We start from the raw sequence: 7,610 nt of genomic DNA, 5'->3' as shown, positions 1-7,610 counted from the left end.
TCCATCCCATCAAAACTAAGGTTGCAAATGGGTCGGATTGATTCGTGAACCAACCCAATCCGACCTACTTAGACCCGATCCAATCCATTTTAAAAGACCCATGGGATTTGGTCATGTTCTAAAATTTTATTCCATTTTTCAAGTCAGATATGGATTTATTGAATTCGGATCTGGCCAACTCAATTCGCCCCATTTGATTTTTGGATTAATTTTGAATTTTCTACTTTATGATCAGACCCTGTCCGAACTTGATATACTGATAGAACCAAACATGTTTGGACCTCTAAGTTGTGATTTAAGATTTGTATGAGTAATGCCTTTAATATAAAGATAGGCTTAAAATTATTTCTATATCTTAATTTTTTTGATAGCAATTGTTGGTGCAAAAATCCGCTTGCGCCGGAGAAGCTGGAGTCGAGGAAGTCGTGGTCGCCGCCGGGACCTGCAAAAAAAGTCTAAACCAGAGGTGGGGTTGCTCCGGCAAGACCCTCCGACGCTCAAGTCAGTTCTCTGCCTCAACAAGAATGGAGTGCTCGAACGGAGAATTTAGCAGAGTTTTTAGATAAAAGATGAGAGATTATAGAATAACGTATCTGGAGCCCCCTTTTATAGGCGGAGGGGGCAGTAGCTTGACAGCGACATCTGTAACCGTCTGGCAGTGGGCTGCCCAGGGTCAGGCGGAGTTTGCTGCGAAGAGTAGTGGAGTGGACCCGTGGCTATCACCGGGGTGTGCCACGTGGAGTCTATCGTGGGGAGTGGAGCGGCGTCTGTTGTCACGACTTGCCAGCGGATAGGAGAATCACGCGGTATCCATCGCAGGAAGTGGAGCAGGATCGTGGCCGTTATTGCGGCCTGTCAGGGAGTAATGGAGCTGCGCGAAATCCGTCATAGGAAGTGGAGCAGAGCTGCGACCGTTACTGCGGCCTGTCAGGGAGTGATGGAGCTACACAGAATCCGCCGCAGGAAGTGGAGCAGGATCGTGGCCGTTATTGTGGCCTGCCAGGGAGTGCAGATCCGTCGGCTGAAGTTCGGCAGCGGTCGGAGTCTGGCTCCCGTAGGGGTCCGGGCGGAGTCCTCCTTGCGGTTGGGGTCGTGGGTGGAGCCCGGCTCCCGTGGGAGTCCGGGCGGAGTCCTCTCGGAGTTGAAGTCGCGGGCGGAGCCCGGCTCCCGTAGGAGTCCGGGCGGAGTCCCCTGCAATCAAAATCAGGTGCGAAGTCCGGCTCCCGTAGGAGTCCGGACGGGTCTTACCGGCAGTCGAAGTTGGCGACGGAGCCCGGCTCCCATGGGAGTCCGGGCGAGGTCCTCTCGGAGTTGAAGTCGCGGGCAGAGCCCGGCTCCTGTAGGAGTCCGGGCGGAGTCTACTTGTGGTTGAAGTTGTTGGCGAAGTCCGGCTCCCATAGGAGTCCGGACGAAGTCTGTCTGCAGTCGTTGGAGTCGAGGACGAAGCCCGGCTCCCGTAGGAGTCCGGGCGGAGTCTTCCTGCAATTAAAGTTAAAGGCGAAGTCCGGCTCCCGTAGGAGTCCGGACAAGGCTTACCAGCAGCTGATGTTGAGGACGGAGCTCGGCTCCTGTAGGAGCCCGGACGGAGTCTACTTGCGGTTGAGGTTGTCGGCGGAGTCCGGCTCCCGTAGGAGTCCGGACGAAGTTTGTCTGCAGCCGTTGGAGTCGAGGACGAAGCCCGACTCCCGTAGGAGTCCGGGCGGAATCTTCCTGCAATTAAAGTTAAGGGCGAAGTCCGGCTCCCGTAGGAGTCTGGACAAGGCTTACCGGCAGCTGATGTTGAGGACGGAGCCCGGCTCCCGTAGGAGTTCGGGCGGAGTCTACTTGCGGTTGAGGTTGTCGGCGGAGTCCGGCTCCCGTAGGAGTCCGGATGAAGTTTGTCTGCAGCCGTTGGAGTTGAGGATGAAGCCCGGCTCCCGTAGGAGTCCGGGCGGAGTCTTCCTGCAATTAAAGTTAAGGGTGAAGTTCGGCTCCCGTAGGAGTCCGGACAAGGCTTACCGGCAGCTGATGTTGAGGACGGAGCCCGGCTTCCGTAGGAGTCCGGGCGGAGTCTACTTGCGGTTGAGGTTGTTAGCGGAGTCCGGCTCCCGTAGGAGTCCAGACGAACCTTACCGGCGGTTGACGTTGGCGACGAAGTCCGGCTCCCGTAGGAGTCCGGACGAAGTCCCCCTTGAGGTTGGAGTCGTAGGCGGAGCCCGGTTCCCGTAGGAGTCCGGGCGGACCTCCTGGAGCTGATTCTGCTGAGGACTTCGGCTGTGGGTATTTTATACCCAACACCAATCCCCCTACTTCCGAGTTTGAATTTCGAACGAAGAAAGTACAGAGAGAGATGGGCACAGCCGAAACCGTCCCCTCGAATCTTGCGCACTGCCGCCCCCAGATATTTTGGCATTAAATGTGCGCGTGCTGGAGTCTTTTCGGATCGGGGCGATACGAAGCGACCCTTCGAAATTCTCGCCGGTACACTGGCCCAAGTACGACGCCATAATGGCCCTGCTGATTCATCAGCCGCTTTTAGCCGCCTGCCGGGGGGAGTGGGACACGTGCCGGGTGTGGACTGGCTTGGGGGGATTCGTGATCATTATGGCACCGGATCCCAGGGTCTATTTAAACCCATCCTCCCACCTTTAGGTGTCCTATTCCATTTCAGAGTTTCTATCAGTGTCTGCCTTCTCTTCGAGAGCCCTGTTTCAATGGGCATCTTCTCGAGCCGTAGGTGTCTTCCAAATCGTCCCTGTCCTCGTCTCCCTGGTCCCTCAGAGCGATATAGGTTAGTTCCAGCACCTTCAACCTTCTTTCCACCGCCTAGGGACTTCTTCTCTGTCATTATTTTTTTGCATCCCTCCGAGTTAGTTTCCTGTGGCCTCTCGTTCCCCATCCTGTCCGTCTTCTTAGGGACCTTTAGAGCCCTCTTTCGAAACTACTCGAAATGTCGTCCGGCTCTTCCGCTCCCTGTAGTTCCGGGAGCTCTTCCGCCTCAAACCCCCAGGTCCCCTATTCTGTAGACGAACCCGTGTCTGGGGCTGGGCTCCGCCCGGTTTTTGCACCGGGCGCCATTCCATGTTCTCTGACCTCGGAGGAAATCCTGTTGGTGCAAAAATCCGCTTGCGCCGGAGAAGCTGGAGTCGAGGAAGTCACGGTCGCCGCCGGGACCTGCAAAGGAAGTCTAAACCGGAGGTGGGGTTGCTCCGGCAAGATCCTCCGATGCTCAAGTCAGTTCTCTGCCTCAACAAGAATGGAGTGCTCGAATGGAGAATTTAGCAGAGTTTTTAGATAAAAGATGAGAGCTTATAGAATAACGTATCTGGAGCCCCCTTTTATAGGCGGAGGGGGCAGTAGCCTGACAGCGACATCTGTAACTGTCTAGCAGTGGGCTGCCCAGGGTCAGGTGGAGTTTGCTGCGAAGAGTAGTGGAGTGGACCCATGGCTATCACCGGGGTGTGCCACGTGGAGTCTGTCGCGGGGAGTGGAGCGGCGTCTGTTGTCACGACTTGCCAGCGGATAGGAGAATCGCGCGGTATCCGTCGCAGGAAGTGGAGCAGGATCGTGGCCGTTATTGTGGCCTGCCAGGGAGTAGTGGAGCTGCACAGAATCCGTCGTAGGAAGTAGAGCAGAGCTACGACCGTTACTGCGGCCTGTCAGGGAGTGATGGAGCTGCGTGGAATTCGCCGCAGGAAGTGGAGCAGGATCGTGGCCGTTATTGTGGCCTACCAGGGAGTGCAGATCCATCGGCTGAAGTTCGGCAGCGGTCGGAGTCCGGCTCCCGTAGGGGTCCGGGCGGAGTCCTCCCTGCGGTTGGGGTCGTGGGTGGAGCCCGGCTCCCGTGGGAGTCCGGGCGGAGTCCTCTCGGAGTTGAAGTCGCGGGCGGAGCCCGGCTCCCGTAGGAGTCCGGGCGGAGTCTCCTGCAATCAAAATCAGGTGCGAAGTCCGGCTCCCGTAGGAGTCCGGACGGGTCTTACCGGCAGTCGAAGTTGGCGACGGAGCCCGGCTCCCATGGGAGTCCGGGCAGGGTCCTCTCGGAGTTGAAGTCGCGGGCGGAGCCCGGCTCCTGTAGGAGTCCGGGCGGAGTCTACTTGTGGTTGAAGTTGTTGGCGGAGTCCGGCTCCCGTAGGAGTCTGGACGAAGTCTGTCTGCAGCCGTTGGAGTCGAGGACGAAGCCCAGCTCCCGTAGGAGTCCGGGCGGAGTCTTCCTGCAATTAAAGTTAAAGGCGAAGTCCGGCTCCCGTAGGAGTCCGGACAAGGCTTACCGGCAGCTGATGTTGAGGATGGAGCCCGGCTCCTGTAGGAGCCCGGGCTGAGTCTACTTGCGGTTGAGGTTGTCGGCGGAGTCCGACTCCTGTAGGAGTCCGGACGAAGTTTGTCTGCAGCCGTTGGAGTCGAGGACGAAGCCCGGCTCCCGTAGGAGTCCGGGCGGAGTCTTCCTGCAATTAAAGTTAAGGGCGAAGTTCGGCTCCCGTAGGAGTCCGGACAAGGCTTACCGGCAGCTGATGTTGAGGACGGAGCCCGGCTCCCATAGGAGTCCGGGTGGAGTCTACTTGCGGTTGAGGTTGTCGGTGGAGTCCGGCTCCCGTAGGAGTCCGGATGAAGTTTGTCTGCAGCCGTTGGAGTCGAGGACGAAGCCCGGCTCCCGTAGGAGTCCGGGCGGAGTCTTCCTGCAATTAAAGTTAAGGGCGAAGTTCGGCTCCCGTAGGAGTCGGGACAAGGCTTACCGGCAGCTGATGTTGAGGATGGAGCCCGGCTCCCGTAGGAGTCCAGGCGGAGTCTACTTGCGGTTGAGGTTGTCGGCGGAGTCCAGCTCCCGTAGGAGTCCGGACGAAGTTTGTTTGCAGCCATTGGAGTTGAGGACGAAGCCCGGCTCCCGTAGGAGTCCGGGCGGAGTCTTCCTGCAATTAAAGTTAAGGGCGAAGTCCGGCTCCCATAGGAGTCCGGACAAGGCTTACCGGCAGCTGATGTTGAGGACGGAGCCCGGCTCCCGTAGGAGTCCGGGCGGAGTCTACTTGCGATTGAGGTTGTTGGCGGAGTCCGGCTCCCGTAGGAGTCCGGACGAACCTTACCGACGGTTGACGTTGGCGACAAAGCCCGGCTCCCGTAGGAGTCCGGGCGAAGTCCCCCTTGAGGTTGGAGTCGTAGGCAGAGCCCGGTTCCCGTAGGAGTCCGGGCGGACCTCCTGGAGCTGATTCTGCTGAGGACTTCGGCTGTGGGTATTTTATACCCAACAGCAATATTATTTATTATTTATTTTGTATGATTAATAGTAGTTGTCTATAGCAAGTAAAATATAATTGGCTACATTCGATCCGAATCCAATCTAGACATGAACTTTTGGGGTTCCAGCTAGGTTATGTATGGATCCAACTCAACCCGAATAATCCATTGGGTTAAAAATTTTGACCATCGATCCAATCTGATCCGATCTTCTATTAGGTCGGATCTGAATCTAATATTAGAATCCAATCAAAAAATCAGAATAGATTGAAATTACTCATGATCTAGTCTGACTTGACCCATTTGTACCCCTAATTAAAACAAATACATCCATCTAATTTAACCAAAAAAATTAAGAAAATTAGTAGAGATCCAAAAAAAATTGAAAAATATCTCTAGATCTATGATTAGGCCAGGCTACAAGCGCACCCCAAAACTTGGGGAGGTGCAGTAGATGAAGGGGCAAAATTCGTCACCTGTCGATAGAGTGGGTGGGAAGTGAGGGGCTAGAGATATCAATGAGCTCTAGATATTAGGCTCCTCTGACACTGCAATGCGGAAGCTCCGAAGGGGGATAGAGGGGGCATGTTGTCGGGAGGGTAGTAAAGCTCCAGAAGTGGATCATCTAAGGACATCGATTCTTCTCCAAGAGGTCATCATGATTGCTAGAGGCCAGATTCTTAAAGACCATTAGGAGGAGAGAATGGGAGATGGTATCAAAGGTGATGGTGGAGAGGAAGAGGAGGAAGGCTGGGAGGAGGAATAAAAAAGAAAAAAAACCCAACCATCATTCTACATTGGAAGAGAAAAAAATAAAGAATCAATATTTATATAATATATATAATATAATATATAATATATAGAGATATACTAAGCTCAAGTTGATCGGATTTGGAAGGTTCCCCACTGTTTGATCCATGTAGATCTCCATGCAACAAACCAAAAAATTATCGGATATTGTTCCATTCGTTTAGATTTGAAAAAATATAAAAAAATATCGAATATTAATACGAATAGGATGGAAGTCCACACACTATTAATATGAATTCTGAAATATTTCTGTTTATCCTATAGATTTTGTATTTATTTTGAAGCATTTCTGTTTATCTTTTTTTTATTATAAAAATATTTATATTTATTCTGAAGGGATTTATGTCTATTCAATTCGAAGTTTGTATTTATCTTTTATTGTTGTTTATTACGGAAGAGATGTAAGGTAATATGTCCCATTCGCATTTATTTTATCTACATGGGATAGGTCACTTTATGCCTCCCATGTAATAAATAACAATAAAAGATATACACGAACTTCATAATAAATACAAATCTTTCCATAATAAATATAATTTTTTTTAAAATAAACATAAATTAGTTTATAATATAAAAAATAAAATAAATAAAAATATTTTAAAATAAATATAAATTTTATATTGATATATAGAAATATTTTAGAATAAATACAAACTTGATTGTATTCTTGCATGGGCTTCCGATCCCATCAATATTAATGGTTTTCTATTCATTTTTTCTAAATTATTTTTTTAAAATCTAAATGGATGAAAAATGAATGCTATCTTTCTGGTTTGTTGCATGGAGATTCTTATGGATTGGACAATAGGAAATCAAAGACACTAGCCTAATCTATCTCTAATCATATATATATATATACACACACATATTAAAATGGAACAACCATATTGGTTAGCCTCCGTTTGACATGTGGTTGGGCCTTTTGGATGCCACATGTCGAGAAAATCATGTATAGAAGGAAAGAAAATTTGGAGGTTCGGACCGAAGAGGACGAAGCGGCCATGGAGGTCGAAGATGTCATCGATGAGGAGAAAAAATTCACGGATGAAGACCTCCAGCCTGCATCCGACAGTCATCCAAAGTTCGCCGATGGTGAGCTTCCCCACCGACAACCATCTTATCCTGAATAATAAAAAAAAAAAAATGAGAAAAATGAGAGGAAGGACCCACTGGATCTTGGTAAACCGATGGCCCTCTCTCTTGATCATCAGAGAATATATGAAGGAGCCTCGAAGAGATGGCGGTGGTTCGTCGATCCAGACTGTTTCCAACAGCCATCGATCATATTTTTGGAGAAGGAGCCACAATTTAATGCCTCCCTCCATCAATCTCTTAACAATTGATAGATCGCAAGCACACCCATCGAAAAACCAGCCGAGAGCCTCGCAAGAGGGTAGTGTTCCGCCGATTGCATGTTTCCGGATGGCCGTCGGCTAAGATGCGATGGAGTGGAACGACGTTTTGGACGGCCTTCTTCAACCAATCTCCCTCAAGACCAGCAGTCATCGGGACACCAATGGTCGGAGAAGGCAGCCGGTGGTTAGGAAGGCCCGATGTTCCACCGGCGGAGGTTAATCGAGAGTTTGATCAATGGC

The sequence above is a fragment of the Elaeis guineensis genome, chromosome 11 (assembly GCF_000442705.2).
Source record: "Elaeis guineensis isolate ETL-2024a chromosome 11, EG11, whole genome shotgun sequence".
Taxonomy (NCBI): domain Eukaryota; kingdom Viridiplantae; phylum Streptophyta; class Magnoliopsida; order Arecales; family Arecaceae; genus Elaeis; species Elaeis guineensis.
The sequence above is the reverse complement of the archived record's forward strand: the minus strand, read 5'-3'. Positions refer to the sequence as shown.